At 36.6% G+C, this 23,151-nt stretch overlaps 1 protein-coding gene across 5 annotated transcripts in view; it reads left to right on the forward strand.

Moving 5' to 3' along the window:
* Nucleotides 1–23,151, forward strand: part of IPCEF1 (interaction protein for cytohesin exchange factors 1) — a 152,467-nt gene that overhangs the window by 27,390 nt on the left and 101,926 nt on the right. For 3 of the 5 annotated variants that reach the window (XM_019749258.3, XM_074333724.2, XM_019749255.3), the window contains exon 2: nt 20,190–20,233. The exons of the other annotated variants lie outside the window; for them this stretch is intronic. The gene's annotated coding sequence lies outside the window, so the exon portion shown is untranslated. The remainder of the gene's footprint in view (nt 1–20,189; nt 20,234–23,151) is intronic. 5 annotated transcript variants of the gene reach the window in all.

Genomic DNA, 23,151 nt, shown 5'->3' on the forward strand with positions numbered 1-23,151 from the left:
TCTCATCCCTCTTCCCCTGAAATTTGCTGAAGCTTCTGAAGAGGTATTTATACTTAAGAAGTGACGATTTCAAAGAACCCTGTACCTTTCTTCTTTTCAATGGTGAGATCCTTACGAGAAGCTTTTCGTTTGTTTGCTTGCTTGTAATATTTGTCAGAGTGTTGGTGTGAGGGTGGCGGGTTGGGGAGAGTAACTCAGTATCTAATAAGTTAATAGCATCATGAATAGCACGTAGGTGGAGTTTAATGCTCTTAGCTGATATTAATTTTTACTCAGTATTTTCAAAGAGTGAAGTGATCAAGACATTGTAAAAGCATATCTAGATTCTTCTCACATTATTACATTCATTACATAAAACAATATTAATAATATTATATCCTTAAATGTAGACTTGCAAAAGATCTACATACCATTTGTGTGATTTTTATTGTAATTCAGTGAAAGACATTACTTGGAAGGGGGCGAGATTAAGGGTAACAGAAGTAGAAGATACAGTTCTGGGCGACAGTTCTGGGCTGAATTGTTTCCTCTACGAAATCCACGTGTTGAAGACCTAACCCCTAGTGCCTCAGAATGTGACTGCATTTGGAGATAGGGCCTTTAAGGAGGTGATTAAGTTAAAAGGAGGATGTTAGGATGGGCTCTGAATCAAACCTCCGATACCTCGATCTTGGACTTTGGCCTCTAGACATGTGAGACAATAAATTTTTGTTGTTTAAGCTACCCAGTGCATGGTATTTTGTTATGGCAGCCCTAGCACACTAATACAACCACCCATGTGAAATAACATACACAGAGGGAGATAAATACAATTTTGAATTTTATAGTGTCTGCAGGTGGAGGGAACAGTGAGATATAGAAATGAAGTGAGATTTGGGGGGAGGGTTAAACAAACCTAGTTCTGAGAACTGAGTCTGGCATGGACTAGATGTCTGATGCTGAGCAAGTAAGTTATCTGAATGTCACATTTAGGCTTCATAAAACAGGTTCATTGCGCGGATCACACGAGCACATGTGGAAGCGCCTAGAACAGAGCCTGGCATTAGGCTAGCCCTTAGTGCATGGTATATAGTACATCTAGTATGTAGCACAGCACTATTAGTCCTCCTGCCTCGGCTGTTGCCAGGTAAGTGCTTTCCTGAGAGGACTTGAGAGAGTCGGATGTCTGAGAGCTTTCTGACAGAAGGATGTCACCAGCCGTCTCTGGGACTCAGTTTTGTGACTCAAAGAAATGAGGGGATTATATTACATTCCTGGACTCTAACCCAAGGTCCTTTTTGAACTCTAAAATGTTACATTTTAAAGAAATTTAAAGCAAAAAGCTTGGATGAAAAAGCTTTTTTTTCAGGAAGGAGATTCTGGATGAAAGGCACAGTGAATACGGAAGTATTATGAAATAATGAGAAAACAAGCCCTGATGAGGTTAGTTTGACTGCCACGTGGAGCTTCCCAGAATTAGATGGTAGGAGGGGGGTGTGAAGGGAGAAGAAGGAAGTTGAGGACGGTTTCACTGGTTGAAAAGGAAAGCGAGAGATAGAGAACTATTGTTGATTCGTGTTTTTTTAACCAGTGGGATGTAATTTTTATGAAAAGTTATTCTGATAAGTCTATGTAGGATGGATAGGTGCAAAAAATAGGCAGAAGGCCTACAGGTGGAAGCATAAAGATAGGTGGGCCTGGTGATTTTCATGGAGATGGAAAAATGCCCTGTGAAGAAGGCACGGTAGCAATTCTTAAAGGGGTAGGTATAGGTGTAGGAGAAGGGAGCCCAAATCACTGACAGGCAAGTGTAGGAAACCAGGCTATTTAGTTGCAGCTGGCTTTTTCGCCTAAGAAAGACACCTTTCTGGGTGACTGTTGAGATGGAGAAGGCTGTGCCGACAGCCGGGAGGCACCAGCCTAGTCACTCATTCTCTTATGATTTAAAATAGACAAACTATTTTAGACATAGCCAGATGGACTCTGTCTAGAAATGCAGATGAGGAGGTTTTCTTTATGCACTGAAAATACAGTGGGGGAATTTCCCAGGTTAATGTGATGAACGGAGTATGGCGGTAGGAGGTCAGAGAGAGCTACTGGTAGGCTTCTGCCTATGGATTTGATCATCTTGGCTTCTTGTCTGTCAAGCTCTCCTCCGGCTTCTGGTCCAAAAGTTTACTGTACCATATTAGGAAACTTAAGATAGATAACCTTTCATTCAAGATATCTAAATAGTGATTCGTTCTTTTATTTATTTCTTAAATCTTTGCTGATGTCTGAGTCGATGGGCTAAGAGACAGAAATGCAAAAATGAAAGAGATGCCAACCCTCCCCTGTCAGTTTCAGTCTCAGGACTGACAGACATATATATGCACACGTTCATAAGACCACATGACAGTGCTATCATACATCTGCAGTCAAAATCTCATGCGGATTCAGAAAGAGCTACTAAAGCTACTGGCATCTGATCAATAATGCCTCGCCAAAGAGGGTAAGTCTGTCTTTTGAAGGTGACCTACATATTTGGGTGTTTCAAAGGAAACACCCAAACTGGAAAATAAAGGAACTTGGGAAAACATGGGAAACAAGTAATTATTAAGCATCTACTAAGTACCTGATACTAACTAGGTAAATTCATTGAAAGCATGTCCTTTAATCCTTACTAACACCCTGGGTCCTCAGTTATATTCACTTTATAGATGAAAAAGCTGAGGCTTGAGAGAGCAGCAACTAGTTGGAGGCAGAAGCGGGATTTCAATAAGTGTCCGCTGTCCTTCCACCATATTGTGTGGTTACAACTAAATGAGACAAATAAAGCACGGGTGAAAGAGGAAGTGGGGATACTTGGTTTTGCTGCCTCCATGAAAATGAGTGTATGACTCACAGATTTCGGACAGCAGGACCTAGTGGATTGTGCAGTCAAGATTTCCAGTAAATATTTCCATACTAGAGTCAGGAAATTTTAACTCAACAACAAAGCTTGCTGCCAGCCAAAATCTGGGACAAGTATTTCTCTGAGTTGGTATATAGACATACCTATGAGAACAACGAGGTCTCTCCGGAGGATTGCCACCAAAAAACAAATACAATTGTATCTCATTTAGTTGAAAGTTATCTATACTATACACTCTCACATTTAGCACATAGCGTGGAATCAGCAAATGAGAAAACTCTGTGAACACTTAAAAGATGCTGTGAACAGTAAATAATAAACCTTATGCAGCGTACCTTTCAGTGCATTCATAATGCCTTCAAGTACTCAGTCTAGTCATTATTGCACATCTGGTTTCTAAGTCTATTGGAGGATAAAAGGAACTCTTCGTTAGAATTGCAGCAAATGGTGAGAAGGGATGTCTGACAAGAGAGGATTAGACAAAAAATAGAAAAAGCCGCTGTAGGAACCCAAAGATGCCAGCTTCTTCATCTTCCGGTCAGAGACCCTCGGTGGAATCTGAGCCTCACCCTCGTAACATGCCCGTGCAAGAAAGCAGATGTTTTCCATGTTGATCCAGAGTCATCAATAGAAGATTAAACTAACTTCAGGCTACTTTTCTAAGTACATGAGAGGGCTACAGTACAGCAATAATACATTCAGTTGTCCATGGTAACTAACATGAGAGAAGTGTCATAGCTTGAAAAGATAAGAACTCAGTCATCTGGAAAATCTATTAGTTAGACAAAGTGGCCCATGCTCAGAGGATCGTAGGCAATCTGGTGCCTTATCATTTAACTGTGAACTTCAGTATCCAACTACAACTGTCATGGGAATAGGGGCAGGTGGCCCAGGGACAGTATCCTTCCTTTGGCCAGAAGGAGAAAGGAGAAGCCCCAGCCCCCAGGGATCCACCAGGCCCCTCATGCTCGCTCCACTTCCCACTGTAGTTGCAGCAGGGGTGGTGACAGAAAATCTCCCCAGTCAGTCCCTACTCCCTCCCCTGGTCTTAGATCAATGAACTTGGGAAGTAGGGACAGAGGCCCTGGCCCATGGCCTTCTTGAGGAGCCCTGACCATTGCATATGGTTCCCCCCAACACACTCACACAAGCACACACACTGTTGTACCAGGTGCTAATTGCAAATGTCACAACAGTAACTAAAAATAATTTTTAAGTACGTGTTAAGTAATTGTACTGACAGCCTTTGGTTTTACTTCCTTATTCTTGTCCTATTCTAATTGTGCTAAAGTGTCTGACAAAAATTAAAAAAAGAAAAAAAATCCTGACACACAAGGGAGCAAAAAAATAAAAGGAAGGGGCTTGGATAATTTGCAAAATAGGTAATGAGTTTTTACATGATTGAGTCAAATGCGCTGCTTCTTAATAGACATTTTAAATAATATTAAATACTAAGTCAATTGTTTTTTTTTTTCTCTCAGTGATAGAAATGCTGACCCAAAGTTTCACAAAGCTGTTAAATGCCTTTTCGGAAATTGCAGATACAGACTTAAGAAATAGACTTATGACGCAGGGGCTTATTGTGACCTTATCGTTGTGAAAGAGACGAGGAGACGCATGCAGCTTCTTATAGTCCCTTTTGCTTAAAAGAAAATGCCAGTCAAGAGAAACCACCATTCCCAAGTCATTGTATAGATCTCAGTGAGACATTTGCAAACACTCCGTAAACTGCTACCTAAACAGTTTTTATTTGTCAGGGTCTTATCTTATTTTATTCATTGGACAACTTTGGCAGTCTGAGGAAGACTATGGATCCCTTTTTCAGAATAATGTTTTAAAATGTGTAAAACAAAATATGGAGGATTACAAAGAAACCAAATATATAAACATAAAAATAAAAAAATTTGTGGTACAGTAAAATATGTGCTTCTTAGTGCATTAAATAACAATGTAGCAACAAGTATAGTGACATTTGAATGGTGACGATGAGCATAAGAGACATTTAGAAATGGTTTCAACAACCATAATGGGAGATGAGAACACCTGCGATTTCTATGGGAAGCAAAATCACAGATACTGCTAATACTTCTGTGGGATTTTTTTTTTTGCCAATGCTTATGTTTGAAGAAAATGTTCAATTCTAATTAGAGATTAGTGAGAAACAAAGATGTATTTTCTCCATTCAAGTGTGTAGACTCCCTGATTTCTGTCCATAGGCTCATGAACCCCAAGTTAAGGACCCCTAGAATAGGATAATCATTTTCATAGGCTTTTGAGTATGGTTGAGATAAATTAAGTTTCTTCAAATAAATATTTGTATATAGTTCCAAATGCAGTTATGAACATTTATATTTTTAATTCTCAAACAGAAATGTCATTCATTTATTGATTTATGTTCTTATTACCTGCCTTGTCTTTGGAAGGACTTGAAACAACTTGCATATATGCATATAGCAAAATATAATAAAATTATAAATGGATGAGAAAAAATGGAACAAGAGAAAAGATTAGTGTGAAAAGTAAGAGATGTTTGGGAGTGAAGTTAACATGTAATACAAAGTGTATGTGGGAAGGTTCTAGACCTTTACTAGAACACAATGACAAATCTGATTCTAAGTTTATGACATTCAGTGCAAAGGGTAAGAAACAATTAGTTATAGACTCATGATCACATTTTCTATAAAATAAAATGAGATGCCCAAATCTTTCTCTGCTTAAACTAGAGAGTTCCTTCCATAGGCTTTGCCTCATGAGGGCTGTCTTAATCAGCGCAAGCTGCTAGAGCAAAATGCCACGCACTGGGTGACTTAAACAGGAGACATTCATTTCTCACAGTTCTGGGAAGGTCTAGATCAGGGTGCCAGCATGGTGGTATTCTGGTGAGACTCTCTTCTTGGCTTGCAGATGGCCATCTTTTTGCTGTGTCCTCACAGGTCAGAGCAAGAGTGATCTCTCTCTTGTTTCTGTCTAAGGACACTAATCCCATCAGGAGGTCTCCACCCTCATGACCTAATTGCTTCTAAAAGGCCCATCTCCACATATTATCACATTGTGGGTTAGGGTTTTGACATATGAATTTGGGGTGGGGGGCACAACACAATTCCGTCCATAGCAATGATATGCTGTGTAATGGAATTAACAGTACTTTTAAAACTTGCTTTGTTTCCTTGGGCTATCTCTTGTAATTCTCAGTGTAAATGACCTATGTTTCTGCTGGCCTAGCTTTATACAGACCTAGATTTAAAAATATCCAGTGTAAATTGTTTAACCTTTAGGAGCTATAAAGTGTTATTTGTTTTTATTTATTGGTTTTAGTACCACTTCCTTGGAGGTACTTATGCTTGACATGTAGATTAGTGATTATTAATTTTTCCATGTCATGAACCACTTTGAGACGCTGATAAAAGCTATAAATGCAAACACATTAAATTCTGTTTACAATTTCAGGGAATCACAGACTTCCTGAAGTCTCAGCACCTGAGTAGTAAATAACTCTGAGATACAGAGTAATAGATACGCCTTTAAACAGATTATATAAATACTGTTTATTGTAACTGAGCATCTGATATGGATCGAGAACCATCCAGTTGGACTGAAAGCTTGTGGCAAGCGTGGGAACGCAGCTATTCTATGCTGCAGATTAAACACAAGCTTTAATAGCTTGGAGAACAGGAAGCTTGGAGCACATTTAACAAAGTACAATGCTAATATTCAAGGTTGGAGGGGTGCCTGGATGAGACAGTCTCAACTCTTGTGCCCAAGATTCTCACACCCCTTGGAGAACATCACAAACCTCTGTCTACCACCACTGTATGGCCCCAGGAGATGACAACCCAAATGTGGACACATCACCCACTCACCATAGCCCAGCGGAGGCCAAGCTGTAATGTGAGGAATCCGGGATGACCAGCGTGGATGCAGATTTGGTGGGACCTGAAGTTTATACAATTTGGAGGGTCTCTTTTTTTTGGGAGAAATAATGCAAAATAACAAAGAGTGTTGTAAGAAACACTATTTAAAAGACGTTTCAAATTTTAAAAAGCTGACAAAATAGCAGAAACAGCATATTACCAGAAAAATAAGATAATTTAAAAATCAACTGCCTGATATATTGCTATAATATTATTCCCCCCCTTACACTTTTAGCTGCATATTTGGTTGCCTCTTTATATGACAATGATTTTGTAAAGTTTTTCTCTTGAGAACATAGAAGCATAATTTAATCTGTCCTCTAGCATAAGTTGATCAGTATTGTTTTTCATTTTTATTGATTGTTTAGAAAAACTTCATTTGGTTTCACAGTTTATTACTGGTAATGTAAATTTTTAGGATTTCTCTCTCTCATTTCTTTCTAGTATGAGCTTTAAAATGTGGAAAGATTCCCTCCAAACTTACTTCTGGTTCTGTTCATTAGAAACTTTGTTTCCCTCTACCACATATAGACACAGGGAGACACAGGACCTGTTCACATTGTAATATGACCTCTGGCTCTGGGCCATCATATCACCATGCCAGGTGAATGGGCCGGTAGGATGTAGACGTTACTGGAAGTTATTACTGTGCTTGAACAGTTAGCAAGAACTTAACCATACAACCAAGAGACTGCAAGCAACATAAATATATCCTATTAACTACAAAGCAAGTATATCCATCTCTAGATATGCCTGCTGACAGAACTCGTGCCATCTTGTGTGCTTTCCTCGCTCCCAACCTTCTCCCAGGGCTGCCTGCATTTGTGGCAGCTATCTTTATAGCACCTCCATGGAGCCCCCTAGTAAGATTCCTTAGAGTACAAGCTCAAGAGAGCAAAGCCAAGATGGGAGGAGGAAAGTTTTTCTTACTACAACTCAGAGTCCAAATTTTTCCAAGTTTGTTAACATTGGGAATGTATACTCTCTTCTGGAAAGATCCCAATCCCCTTTACCCGCTTCCACTATCCCCCCGGCCCCTTACCCTCCGGTCATCACTAAGTTACCGTGTTTCTCTGAAAATAAGACCTAGCTGAACAATCAGATCTAATGTATCTTTTGGAGCAAAAATTAATATAAGACCAGGTACTATATTATATTATATTGTATTGTATTGTATTATATTATATTATATTATATTATATTATATTATATTATACCCGGTCTTATAGTAAAATAAGACCTGATCTTATATAAGACCCAGTTTTATATTATAGTAAAATAAGACCTGGTCTTATATAAGACCCAGTTTTATATTATAGTAAAATAAGACCAGGTCTTGTATTAATTTTCACTTCAAAAGATGCTTTAGAGCTGATTGTCTGGCTAGGTCTTATTTTCGGGGAAACACATATTGTCTATGTCTATGAGTTTTTGTTTCTGTATTTGTTTGTCTTGTTACTTTGTTGCTTTCAATTTTATATCCCACTTATCAGTGAAGTCATATGGTTCTTGACTTTTTCCTGACTGACTTATTTTACTTAGCATAGTAATCTCAAGATCCATCCATGTTGTCTCAAATGTGATACATAGATGATGTATTACAAAATTGTACACTTGAATCCTATGTAATTTTACTAACCATTGTCACCCCACTAAATTTTAATTAAAAGAAAAAAATCCTATTCCCAGTTGCAGAACTGTGATCTTGCCACAGGCCGTGATAAGACACATCTCAGAACACACCAGCCTAAGGTCAGCATGGGAAAGGGCCACTTAGGACAGTTGGGCATTTATTTCCATTCACAGACGGAAGAGTGTTGAAGGCCACAGACACATAGCCCACACTATATGACTACAATAATTTTCACTTGGAAAATTTAAGCCTGATAGAACCATATGCACATTTCATCTATAAAACTCCTAGCACATGGATTATTTTAAGTGATTAATATAACTTTTTGGTGAATGCCCCAAGATAATTGGCTGCAAAATATATGCTTTGATAAGTGGCTGAGTTAACTTGGTTTATAGGTTTATTAATTATATGCTCATTAAATGTGGCACTAAATCTAACAAAGACGCTTACTTCTGGTTTAGAGTAGTTGGTGTGTATCTCTTCTCTTCAGGGGTCATATCGGGAAACTTCTCCATGAAAGCCACTCCTAACCGGCAACGATAAAAGCTATTGTTTTCGAATATATGGATTCCAATTTTATTACCTATGGAAAGGAAATGTCTGTTGATTTCATTGAAGAGAAGAGTAATTTGCTAAGGCACATGAAATGTCTGCCTCTTCAAAGGCAATGGGGAAGTACAGTGTTTCTGTGTTTGACGATATATATATATATATTTTTGGGGGGGATATTTACTTTGTCTTTTTGTTAAAGAGAAAAAATCCACTTCTTTCAGTACCTACATTCAAATAAATTAAAAATAGTTATTTTCAGAGGCACAGTTGAGGAATCAGAATAAATAGGAATCCTTTCTGTTTGGCTTAAAATTTTCTCTGCTTTGGCTTCACCCACAAAGCAGTCAAACCTGCATTTTATTTTAATGGAGATGGAGAAGAGCTGTCTTGTGCTTCTAAGAGGGAATACAAAACACCACACACAATAGTGGGAGAATTGCCCTCCTTCATGCACAGGGACTTAGAAAATGTGAGGTGGGGACTGAAAGCAGTAATATCTACATTAACTTCAATGGGTTTATAACAAATTCTAGAAATGGGTTTTCATTTTAAAAGTAATAATCCAACTGATGACTTTTATAGATTTTTCAGGCATAGAATGCCTGAATTTTGGAAAAATAGAATAGTATAGATTGACAATTTACAAAAAAAAAAAAAATCTTTTTTTTTTCAAATCATAGAAACTTTTCTTCTTCTACCTGTATAGAGCAGGTGCCCGACTTCATAAAGCACTTGTGGGATGGCTGATTATTAAAACTTTTAGAAGACTAACCATTGACAACAATATTTTAAGTCATAGATGATTCACAAAGTAATAGCAGGATTTCCTGAGAGCTTTTGAGATGAAATACTATGGCAAATAGAAACACTCGTGTCCTTTCTTCCTCTGATTACACATGTGCGTGTGTGCATGCACACGTGTGTGTGTGTGTGTGTGTGTGTGTGTGTGTGCGTGAGCGGCTGATGTTGGTAAGCTTAACAGGAATTACTCATTCTCTTTTGAAAGGAGAAGAGACCCTTACCAGTTCTTCATTCTTTAAAGGAAGGTTGCTGCCCATTTCCTTTGCTTTCTTTGGGTTCGCGTCAGTTTTTTTTTCAGTTTAATTGACTGGGCAAAGTCTGCTTCTTATAGGAACAACAACAAGAAAAATATGCTCTTGATTTGAGATTATGTAATTGACTATAATAACTCATGAAATGTTTGGGAAGTTAAAGGTAAGCTGCTGGCTTAAATTGAGTATACGTTATCATTAAGAAGTTCTCTACCACCATCTCTAAAAAGACATTTTGGGGACAATTGGACAAATTGTTAAAGCAAAGTCATGCATTTATGAAAGATCGTTATTTTTTATAGTTCCCTAAAATTGAGCCAGATGATTCTGAATCCTGTTTTCCTATTAGCAGGGAATTTTGAGTTCAACAATCTTTGCATTCTTCCAATCATATAGCTTGTTCCCTAAAAGAACGTGGAGATGTTAAACAATGAAATATCTGAGATTGCCCCACTCATTGAGACTTGAAAGTATTACTGGTCTTTTTCTTAAAAGCACTTCTGTGCTTTATGTGCTGGTTTTCAAACACTGAAAATGTACATGTGAACTTTCATATTATTCTGTACCCTATGACCTCCTGCTCAACAACTGAGATAAGAAAAGAATGCTCTTTAGAGCATTATGGCTCATTAGGGTGCTGTCTAAAATCTCCTACATGCCTGATAAAGTTAGTGGAATGTCAGGGCCTCTGCTGTGATTAAAGGATCTAAATGTGACTTGTGAAGCAGCTCAAATATTAGCTCTAATCCCCGTCTGTGCAGGGCTCTAAGATTAGGTCTTGTAGACACAAAGCTGTGGATATAGAATACCCTTGTTACATTACAAATTTTCCAAATGAATAGAAGAAAATGGGGCAGGAAATACACAAGTGTGGGTATCTCTGGATTTCAGGATTATGGGTGATTTTTTTTTCCATTAAATTTTTCTTTTGCATTTTAAGTTTACAACAATGGAAATATGTATTTTTTAATATCAAAAACAACCTTACTTTCTAAAGAGTGGAATAGATGCTGTAGTTATTGGCAGAGCCAATCTTAGAGCAAGAACATGGTAAACGTGGGCCCTGGATAAACCTTGTCCCTCCCATTGCTCAATAGTAAGCACCATTGTCAGATGTGCGCATCAACTTTAGTTTTAAAAATATGCCCATGGTAGAAATGGTGACTCACGAGCCTGCTCTATGTAAGAAAGATCAACTAGCAGTGTAGTGATGTTACACCCACAAGGAAGAGAAAGGGAAAGCTTCGTTGCATAATATACATAGAGCATCTGCATCCAATTCACCACTCCCTCCCAGAGCAGTCAGACTCTTTCACTTTACTGTTCCTTTGCCTTTACCCCAGACCACTGACACTGATATTCATGTAAATAGTATTTTATGTGGAATGTACATTTTGGTCAAAGAGAGATACAGAAGGAGGGTTATCCTAGGGGTAGGTAGTTGACACAAATGAATCTTCACTCATGGATATTTCTAGGGTGTGGGGTGGAGCTTTAGGGTAGGCTAATGAGGTTAAAAGTGATATTGGCCTGTGGGAAATGCAGAGTAGAGAGTAGCAGAACTGAGCAGTGAATTTCGTTCTTGGTATTCTCCTGGCTTCTTTATGTCCTCTTCTATGGCAGCTCCCTTCCCCTGCCTCCCTCCACCTGGTGACCACTGTCTGTTCAAACTCACTACAATAACAAACCGTGGAAACTGGTTACACCGCATGTCTCCTTTCCTGCATTTTCCTCTTCTTCCCTTTGCTTTCTCCCTGTGCTTCCCTTCGTTTTCATCAAATATATGCAGAGTTCACAACATACGCAGCCAGACAATTAAGTTCATGAACTCATTCTAGAAAAAGTGTTACGTACCTTATGGTTGAATATCATTACGGTCATCTTTGAAGCACTCCCCTTGGGAAACTATGCACCAATGCCAGTGCCTAGTCCACCCTTCAAAGCAATTTTGGAACTCTTTTTCTGGAATGGCCATCAGAGCTGTTGTCATATTACCTTTGATGTCCTGAATGTCATCAAAATATCTTCCTTTCAATTTTATCTTCGGGTAAAGAAAGAAGTCATTGGGGGCCAGATCAGGCGAGTAGGGAAGGTGTTCCAATACAGTTATTTGTTTTGTGTGAGCTGGTGCATTGTCTTGATGCAAGAGCCATGAATTGTTGGCAAAAAGTTCAGGTCGTCTAACTTTTTCACGCAGCCTCTTCAGCACTTTCAAATAGTAAACTTGCTTAACTGTTTGTCCAGTTGGTACACATTCTTAATGAATAATCCCTCTGATATCAAAAAAGTTTAGCAACATTGTTGCAACAAGTTCATAAACTTAATTGTCTGACCTCGTACCAAGAATCAAAACACAGAAAAGTTGGAGAGGCATGAATTTTGCCTCCTTCCTATAGCTAATCATTTGGAACATGGTGTTTTGAGTCGTGTCAGGATGAGAGTCTGCCAACATGACCTGCAGTGCTAGGCTGCAAACAGCAAACTACTGCTGTGATGTGTGTGTCCAAGCAGCATCACTTCAGAAAGCTCAGGGACACAGAAGCAAGGCCAGGGACATTGCATGAGGTCCAAGAGCCCTGAGGAAGAGGAGCTAACCTTTTCTGCAGTTGTGGTGTAGACATTAGAGACTTGGCTATGGATTGGAGGCCTCCAAAAGCTGGACCAGGGGGTAGAGCCCTGGGAAAAGCCAAGATGAGCAAAGGAGTCTGGCAGAGTGGGAGGAGGCGTGGCTGTGGGTGCAGAGGCTGCTCACACAGACCTTCCCTGTCCCATACTCTTCCCACCCATTTCCTCTTCTAGAGTATCCGTGGGTCCTGGAGGGAGAGCTGTGATCAAAGAAAAGCAGGTGTCACCGAGCAGAATCCTCATCAAACACACAATGTCATACACAGATGATGTATTATAGGATCATATACTTGAAACCTATAAAATTTTACTGACCAATGTCACTCCAACACATTTAGTAAAAAGAAGGACTGGTCAGAAACGTGGGTGGGGGTATGTGTACAGGAGGTGGGGGGCAGAACACTTTGGGAGTGGTGGGGTGGCAGTTGAACACAGAGCAGAGGACCTGAGCTGGAGCAGCAGATTTAAGGGCTGATTATCTGTAAAATGGGAATAAAAACAGAACCAGCTTCATAGGGTTGTTGTGAAAATTAAATGATTAATATGGGTACAGCATTTAGCACATGCCAGCACAAAGTAAGTCATAATCAGAGCTTAATAAATGTTGGCTATTATTATTTTCATCATTGTTGTTTTTGTGAGATCCCTTCCTTGTAATTATCTTCCAGTTACTTTCAAGTGGTTAGAGAGTTGGATTTAATGTGACTCAATAAAATAAATTTGGGCCATGTTTTTGTTTTTAAGTAGAGAAATTGGTTCTCAGGATGTATTAGAAAGGGTTAGATTAAACCTTAAATAGATTGAATTTGAGCAAAATTTTAAAAATAACTGTGACATCTCAAAGTTGATTTTTTCTGAATTAAAAAAATTGGACACTAATGTCGTTTTTGGCTCTTGGAGGATTGTGAGAATAATAACACTTACTGGAGGTTAATATAATATTGAAAGTAGTAATTTTAACAGTTTTGAACTCATTTTCAAAGACATAACTGGAATAATTTTCAATAGACATCAGTCTTTATTTCTTAGGAAATTACAGTGATTAAATTAACTACCGGCAGCCTCTCTTATTGTTATTTGAAGATAATAAGAGTCTTTTGAGGGTTGGTAGGGAAAAATGAATGATACATGTCCTATTAAGGACTTCATTGCTAAAACATTTTTCATCACTCTTTCTGTCTGGCTATAATTTATATAGTCAAGGCATAATCAAGTGCAGCTTCCTGTGCTGTATTTGACTTAGAAAACAAATTCAAATGAAGAATGAGAATAATGCTTTTCCAGGAGTAAAATATAGATTTTTATTTTAAGGAGCTGCATAATACGCCAATTCAAAAGAAAATGATGTTACTTTTACAGAACTCTGTGAAAGTTGAAAAGGGAATTTTGTTCCTTATTTGGGTATTTTCAGGAATCTGTCCTTACGAAATTGAACATTGGACAGAGACAATAATATCACACTCATCATTCAGGCATTTGAAATTAGTCTTTTATTTTGAGATGAGATAGTCAAATCACTGAGTGTTAAGGGTACTGTGCGTGGATGAAAGTAAATGAATCTTGATCTGTCATTTCAGCTTGAGCCTTTCTGGAGTTGGAAAAGTGGTTTTGAGATGAGAGACCTGTTTGTTTCAGATCTCTCTAAACTCAAAATGATTTAGATAATTTATCTGAGTCTGGATACCAGGCAAGCATCTGCAGTCCCTTTACCTGGACATAGGGGGTGTTACTTCTTAATTTTCAGTATTACTATAAAAGTTGTCTGACTTTTACCCCCATCAGTGCCCTTGACTTACAGAATGGGAAAACCTGTTTGTGCTCCATCTGGTTGGAATGTCTACCTAGAGATTCATGCTATTGATTATGAATCAATTATACACACTGATAACCAAACTTTTCTTGACAGGGTCCTAAACTAAACAAAACTGGGATTGTGAGGTCCAAGGTTAAAAAAAAAAAAATAAATACATAAAAATAAACAAATTTTAAATACTAATTTAATACGCTGAGAAGTTCTTGTACAAATGCTGATTGATCATGAAACAATGCTGTTTTCACTGCTTTGGGAAGTAGAAGGAAGTGACATAAAATCTTGTCTGGGGAAGTAAGGAGGAACTGGTGTATTACCAGATACATCAAATGCAAAGACAGATGCATGAACAAAAGCCAATGACTTGGCACTCAACACAGCTAGCATCTATCTATGTTTGCATTGTTTCTGGTTTTACTATTATAATTTCAAATCATTATGGGTGGAAAATGTTTAGATAAAGCGTCATGCACATTACCTTGCAACTTAACAGGAAAATTAGCACTGTAAGGCATACAGTTTGGACAATGTGGAGTGGAAGTTGTAGAGGAGAAAAATGTCTAAATTTATTTGACATGAAAATAGAGGGCTACTTATTCTAGTAGTATATTTACAGTATTTCTATACTTAAATTTTGGCCACAGAAGTAGTCTTACTGGTTATATAAACTTGGATAAATTTCCATTGAAAAAGAAAAGATGATTAAAAATACCTACCTCATGTGGTTGTTGTGCACATTGAATAAATTAATCCATGCTAAAGCATTTTATAAATTGCAAACTCTGACACTAAATTTACTTTATCATAGGCAATCACTAAGTGTGATTAAGTGATTGAAATAAAATATTAATCCACTCTATTTTGTGCTTCTTTAAATATATAAAACAGACGGAGAGCATTCCAATTTCACATTGTGTACTTCTGCCCAAAATGGTTTAACCTAGTCTAATTGTGAGGGAACAGTTTGACAAATCTAATTGGAGGGACATTATACAAAGCAACTAGCCTGCTGGATTCTACAAAAATGTCAATTATCAAAGACACACACACAAAAAACCCAACTATATACACATGCCACTATATGCAAAGAAGATCCTGGATTGGATCCTGAATTTAAAATAAACTATAAATCCCCTAGACTGAAAAGAACATTACTGAGGCAAATGGTGAAATTTGAACTGTATATTAGATAATTATATTGCATCATTTAAAATTTCACAAATGTGATCATTACTGTGTAATTTTACAGTAGGATATTTATTCTTAGGATGTATATACTAAAGTATTTATGGACGAAACATTTTTATGTCTACAGGTAATTTTCAAATGGTTCAGCTCTATCTACTTTATCTACCTATCTATCTATCTATCTATCTATCTATCTATCTATCTATCTATCTATCATCTACCGACAGAGAGATAAAGCAAATGTTTCAAAATGGTAATAAAGTGGGAATCTAGTTGAAGGCTGTCCAGGTGTTCATTGTTAACTATTCTTGCAGTTTTTCTATAATTTGAACATTTTCAAAATAAAAAGTTGGAGAAAATTTAAAAGTTAAAAACATCAAGTGCTCAAAACAGTTGCGTTATTAAAGCAACAGACCTTCTTGAAAAACCATCTCATTTTATTGTTAGGTACAAATATACAGATTTAAAAGAGAAGACTCTTGCAGCAAAAGCAGTGCTTGAGGGAATTTATATCATTGAAAGCATTGATTAGAAAATAACAGAGATATAAAAATCAATAATCTAAGTTTCTATTTTAGGATATTAGAAAAAGAAGAGAAAATTAAGTTCAAAGTAAGCAGGAGAAAAGAAATAATAATTAGAGTATAAATCAATGAACTAAAAATGAGACTAAGTAGTGAATATCAATGAAACCAAAAGCTGGTTTTTAAAAAACATCAATGAAATCAATGTATCTTGTCAGTCTAACTAAGAAAAAAGGAAAGAGGACACGTCACTACAGATCTGATGGAAATTAATAGAATAATAAATGGATACTATGAAGAACTCTATGCCCATAAGTTCAGTAACTTAGGTGAAAGGGACCTATTCCTTGAAAGACAACCTGCCAGAATTTACACAAGAAGAAATAGATGATCTGAATAAGTCTACATCTATTCAAGAAATTGAATAAATAATTAATAACCTTCTAAAACAGAAAGCAGCAGCAGCAGATGGGCTCATTGGTGAATTCTGCCAAACATTTAAGGAAGAAATAACACTAATTCTCTACAATCTCTTTCAGAATACCAAAACCAGACAAAGACATGACAAGAGAAGAAAACTAAAGACCAATATCTCTCATGAACATAGTAAATACAAAAATTCTCAAAAAATATTAGCAAATAAAATCCAAAAAAAAGTATAAAAAGAATTATACAGCATGACTGAGTGAGATTTGTCTCAGGTATGCAAGGCTGGTTCAACATTTGAGTATCAATTAATGCAGTCCAGTGTATCAACAGACTATAAAAGAAAAATCACACGATCATATCAATAGATAAGGAGAAAACCATTTGACAAAAATCCAACACCCATTCATGATAAAAACTCAGTAAATTAGGAAGAGAGGGAAACTTTCTCAAATTGATAAAAACAATCTACAAAAAACCTACAGCTAATATCGTTTAATGATAAGAAACTTGAAGCTTTACCACTAAGATTAGGTTCAAAGCAAGGATGGCTCTTCACCACTCTTTTCCAACATCATACTAGAAGTTCTAGCTAGTGCAATAAGGCAAAAAAAAAAAAAAAAAAAAAAAAAAGGAAATCAAAGGTATTTAGATTGGGAAGGAAAACATAGAATTCACTTTGTCTGCAGATGATATGGTCATCTATGGAGAAAATCTGAAAGCTCAACAGAAAACTCCTGCAACTAATAAACTATTAGAACAAGATTTCAGGAGACAAGTTTAATATACAAAAGTCAATTGTATTTCTATATACCAACAATAAACAAGTGGAATTTGAAATGAAAAATGCAAAACCATTTACATTATTACCCTTCAAAATGAAATTCTTAGGTACAAATTTAACAAAATATGTACAAGGTCTATATGATGAAAAGTACTCAATTCTGATGAATGAAGTCAAATAACTAAATAAATGGAGAGATATTCTATGTTCATGGATAAGAAGGCTCAATATTATCAAGACGTCAGTTCTTCCCAACTTGATATGAATTCAATACTATGCCAATTAAAATCCCAGTAATTTATTTTATGGATATTGACAAATTGATTATAAAGTTTATCAGAAGAGGCAAAAGACTCAGAATATCCAACACAATAATGAAGAAGAACAAAGTTGGAGGACTAATACCATCCAATTTGAAGACTTACTATAAAGCTCCAATAATCAAGACCATGTGGTATCGGCAAAAGAATAGACAAATAGTTCAATGAAACAGATTGAGAGCTCAGAAATACACCCTCATAGGTAAAGTCAGTTGATCTTTGACAAAGAAGAAAAAGAAATACAATGGGGCAAAGATAGTCTCTTCAACAAATGATACTGGAGCAATTGGACATCCACATGCAAAAAAATGAATCTAGTATACTCTTCATAAAAATTAACTCAAAATGGATCATAGACCTAAATGTAAAACACAAAACTATAAACCTTTTAGAAGATAATGTAGGAGAAAACCTAGATTACCTTGGCTGTGGTGATGCTTGTTTAGGTACAACACCAAAGAAATGATCTATGAAAGAAATAATTGATAAGCTGGATTTCACTAAAATTAAAAATTGCTCTGTGAAAGGCAATATGATGACAATGAGAAGACAATCCACGAACTGGGAGAAAGTATTTACAAAAGACTCATCTGATAATGAAAGGACTGTTATCCATAATATACAAAGGACTCTTAAAACTCAACAATAAGAAAAAGCAGCTCAATTAAAAATGGGCAAATACCTTTACAGATTCATGACCAAAGAAGATATACAGATGGCAAATAGGATACGAAAGAATGTTCCATGTTGTATGTCATCCGGGAAAGGCAAATGGAAAAAACATGTGATACCATGAAACACCTGTTAAAATTGCCAAAATTCAGGACATTGACAACACCAAATGCCAGGGAAGATGTTGAACAAAAGTAACTCTCATTTATTACTGGTGGGAAGGCAAAATGGTACAGCCACTTTAGCGGTTTCTTAAAATACTAAACATACTCTTACCATATGGTCCAGCAGTCATGGTCAGCATTTACCCAAAGGAGTTGGAAACTCATGTTCACAAAAAGATCCGCATGTGTATGTTTACAACAGCTTTATTCATGGTTATCAAAACTTAGAAGAAACCAAGCTGTCCTTCAGTAGGTGAAGGATAGATACTCTGTGGTACCTCTAGATTATGGAATATTATTTAGCACTAAAAAGAAATGAGCTATCAAGCCCTGATAAGAAACAATATGACATTCTGAAAACCACAACTCTGTGGAGACAATACAAAGATGAGTGGTTGTCAGGTGAGGGCAGGGAAAGATGAATAGGCAGAGCACTGGGCTTGTTCAGGGTGGTGAAAATACTATGTGTGATATTATAATGATGGATACATGTCATTGTGCATTTGTCCATACACATACAATGTATAACACCAAGGGTGAACCCTGAGGTAAACTATGGACTTTGGGTGATTCTGAAGTCTCAATGTAGGTTCATCCTTGGTAAAAAATGTACCATTCCAATGAGTAATGTTGATAAGGAAGGACACTGTGCATGTGTGGGGAGAGGGAGTATATGCGACATATCTGTAACTTCCTTTTGGTTTTACTGTAAGCCTAAAACAGATTTACAAAATAAACTCTGTTTTAAAAAAATCTGTGCTTTTTAAACATATGGTTTAGGTAATGGATGGAATTATTATTACTAATATGAAGCATTTTCCCATGGCAAAATTCCAGGAAAACAGATGAAAGTTTCAAACCCATGTGCATGTCTTTCAAGGTATAGGCATACCTCAGAGATGTTGTGGGTTCCGTTCCAGACCACCACGATGAAGTGAATATCATAATAAAGTGAGTCACATGGATTGTTTGGTTTCCCAGTGCATATAAAAGTTATGTTTACACTGTCCTGAAGTCAATTAAGTGTGCAATAGCGTCATGTCTAAAAAATGTACATACTTTAATTAAAAATGTTAACCGTCCTCTGAGCCTATTGGGAAAAATGGTACAGATCAATAACTTTTTATTTTATTTTATTAAATGTATCGAGGTGACAATTGTTAGTAAAATTACATAGATTTCAGGTGTACAATTCTGTATCACATCATCTATAAATCCCATTGTGTGACTTCTTTGGCACAGTGTTGCCACAAACGTTCAGTTGGTAAAAAATGCAATATCTGTGAAGAGTCACAAAGTGAAGCACAATAAAGCTGGATATGTCTGTATTTAAAAGCAACATAAAATGTATCTTGAGGAGTGTTCAAAGGGGTTAGAACATTATTTTTGCTTTATCTTTTAGAAAACATTTTATTCCAGGGGATCTCAGTTTAATGAATTCCTGCTAGTTTACTACCCAGGTCTTCTTCTTTCCTATGAGATAGAACTTTCTGTCTCCTTCTCCAGGAGAGACACTGGGTAGTTATTACCATGACCAAGTTAGTATCTTGTTGCCTCTTGTTGGAGTTGACGTGGTAGGATTCCGACTTCCTCTAGACAGTTGAGTCCAGGTAGAAAGCTCATGACCCTGTTTCTTGTCTTTCTCTTGTACAGATCAGAGGCAACAGTACTGGGACAAAGAAGCTCATAGTTTTTGGGTATGTAATTGAAAATTCTTCAAAATTAATTTGTTAGTGATATTTATGACTTGAAGGGTCTGTACTCCATTTTGTTTTTTTAATTTGTGAACCAAGTGATAATAGCCTAGGTATAATTATCACTAGGTCAGGATGAATGCAGAGAGAAGCTAATAGCATTGATAAATAGCCAACTTTATTTGGTCCTCTGGATTTCCTTTGAAAATTAATTTTTGATGGTGATTACTTTTCAGGGGAAGAGTTATTTAGTAAAGCAATTTAATTACATTTTTTTGACCCCCGCATTGGTTAGGAATATACCATAACTATCAAAGTATCATAGAACTATAATTATGTGAAAGATCTATTTTATAAGCAACTATGTGTTTACATGCCCAACAGCAAATTGAATGCTTTAGAAATGAGGCATTTACTGACCTGTATTTATTAGTAATTAAAATGAAGCATTTATATGTAACAGTATAATATAAAAGTAAAATAATCTTAAGATGTTCCAACTTTAAAAGTTTAAAACTAATGATCCAGGCATGACTGTAGTTCTTCATATGTGTGTAATTCTTCTCATCGCTCCTTTGATTTTCTATTTATTAAAATTATTTAAAAAGAATTTTATGTTTTAACTCCTGACTGGGACATACATTTTTCTGTTTGGTTTAACTTCTTTTTAAGATGAAAAGGAGTTAGTTGCCTAGAATGCTTCCCTTGCATCTCCCAGCAACTTTAGGATGGTTTTTTTCACAGCCATCTATGGTATGAAGGACACATCCTTTTGTGACTCAATGGATATAACTGAAATTCTGGTAAATTTTCTGAAAATATTAGTATATTCACTTAAGTACTATTTTTTTCTATGAGCTAAACAACAATAGTAATCACTGTTTCCTCAGTATATACTTCCATCCACTTTTAATTTTATTTCAACTGTCCGAAGCTTGGTTACTGATGAACCTCTAGTCACCATCATTCTTTGGTGATCATTGCGCTTCTGTAACTTAAAAGTCATGGTCCTGGTTGTCCAATTCACTGAAAAAAAATTAGTTTTGGTGCATATCTTAGCTGTTCAGATGTCTTTAAATATATACACTCCTATTGTTTCCACATGTATGTACTAAAGATATGCATTTATTGATGAGATAGATTGTATGACTCAGTCAATAAAACTCCCATATATTACCTACTATAGTAAAGAATGCTTTATTTGCCATAACATTTGATGTTTCACTGAAGAACTGTAAGTGATACTTTTCATCCTCATACTTTTCATTGATGCTTTACAAAACTGGTTACCCTAAAATGTTGACCAAAAATGGAAGGGCTTTACCATCTTCAAAAACTGTCAAGTACTATTTCTAGTAAAACACTTCCGATTCTCAGGTTAGGGGCCTCCCATCATGAAAGCCATTTAGAAAAAGACTGGCTTAGAAAAAGGTGTGTTATGAAGGAACTTTGCATTGGTTGAAAGACTGGATTAGGTAAACTCTATGGTCTCTTGTAATATAAAACTTGATTCTGCTTATAAAAGATGATAACCAACTATGCCACCAATGACCAAATTAGATAATTTGAGTTTTGTTAAGCATTATAGAAGCTCTTGCCTTAAACAGAATCAGGGACATAGCTTACTAGTGAGGAGGGCAGGGTCTGAACTCAGATGCCCTGGGTTTGAATCTTGTCTCTGACACTTACGAGCTGTGTGACTTTGGTCACATTACTTCACCCTTATGTGCTTCACTTTCCTCACTTGTTAAACGGACATCATAATAGTGCCTCATAAAGCTGGTGCAAGGATCTAATGAGTTAATGGGAACTCAGCTCTTAGAACAATATTTGGTATATATGTAGTGAGGCACTCAATAAGTGTTAGTTATGATGGTGATAAATGAATGCTACTGTCATCAGCTGAGGCATCTGTGCATGTTGGATATTTTATGCATTTGGCACTAATGCCCCCAAATTTATGGCCTTTAAGAATGGGGTGCATCTGGCAATGATTTGTATGAATTCCCAACAACTTATTTCTTCAGGTATCCTTATGTATTTTCTTGGGTCCAGCAGAAGCCAACATGAAGGCAGTGCTTGATTCTTCACTGCTTTCTACTTATACCAACATTGTGGATGTCACTTTTTCTATCACACTGCTGTCCTCCATTTTCAAGGCTCCATCTCCCATCTTTCTCTCATCGCCTCATGCAAGCCTTTCTGCAAACACTCTGGATATCAGATTTTATAACAAAGAGCTTACTATGGTATTTTTAAAGCAAAGCTAGATGTTTACCTAAGAGAAAGTCTTGAACCAGCTACTAGGAAAATCAAACGTCCTCCAACTTGATGCAAAGGCATATTAATAATTCTCATGTTTACCATTGTCATTAAGTAATAGTAAAGTACTGTTGCTCAGATAGTCACTCTGATATATTATAAACATAGTTTGTAGTCCAAGTGCACGTAGTGGGAATAAATAGTATATATTTAGTTCTTATTTAGGTGTGCCTAAATTTCTGGCCCCATGATTATTTTGAGTTCTGCACAGAATTATGTTTTTTTTTTTTTACTTTAAAAATTGTGATAAAATACACATACGATATGATTTACAATCTGAACTATTTAAAACATACAGTTGAGTGTTATTAAATACATTCATATTGTTGTGCAACCATCACTCCCATCCATCCCCGTAACTCTTTTCATCTTGGAGTACTGAAATTTTACATCCATTAAACAATAACTCTTCATGTGCCCCTATCCCCTGAGCCCCTGGACACCACCATTATATTTCCTGTCTTTATGATTCTGACTACTTTAAGTATTTCATATAAGTGGAATCATACAGTATTTGTCTTCTTGTGATTGGCTTATTTCATTTAGCATAATGTCCTCCAGGGTCATCCATGTTGTACATACTGTAGAATTTCCTTCTT

This window comes from Rhinolophus sinicus, chromosome 2, assembly GCF_057876585.1.
Source record: "Rhinolophus sinicus isolate RSI-liver-muscle chromosome 2, RSI-T2T, whole genome shotgun sequence".
NCBI classification, from domain to species: domain Eukaryota; kingdom Metazoa; phylum Chordata; class Mammalia; order Chiroptera; family Rhinolophidae; genus Rhinolophus; species Rhinolophus sinicus.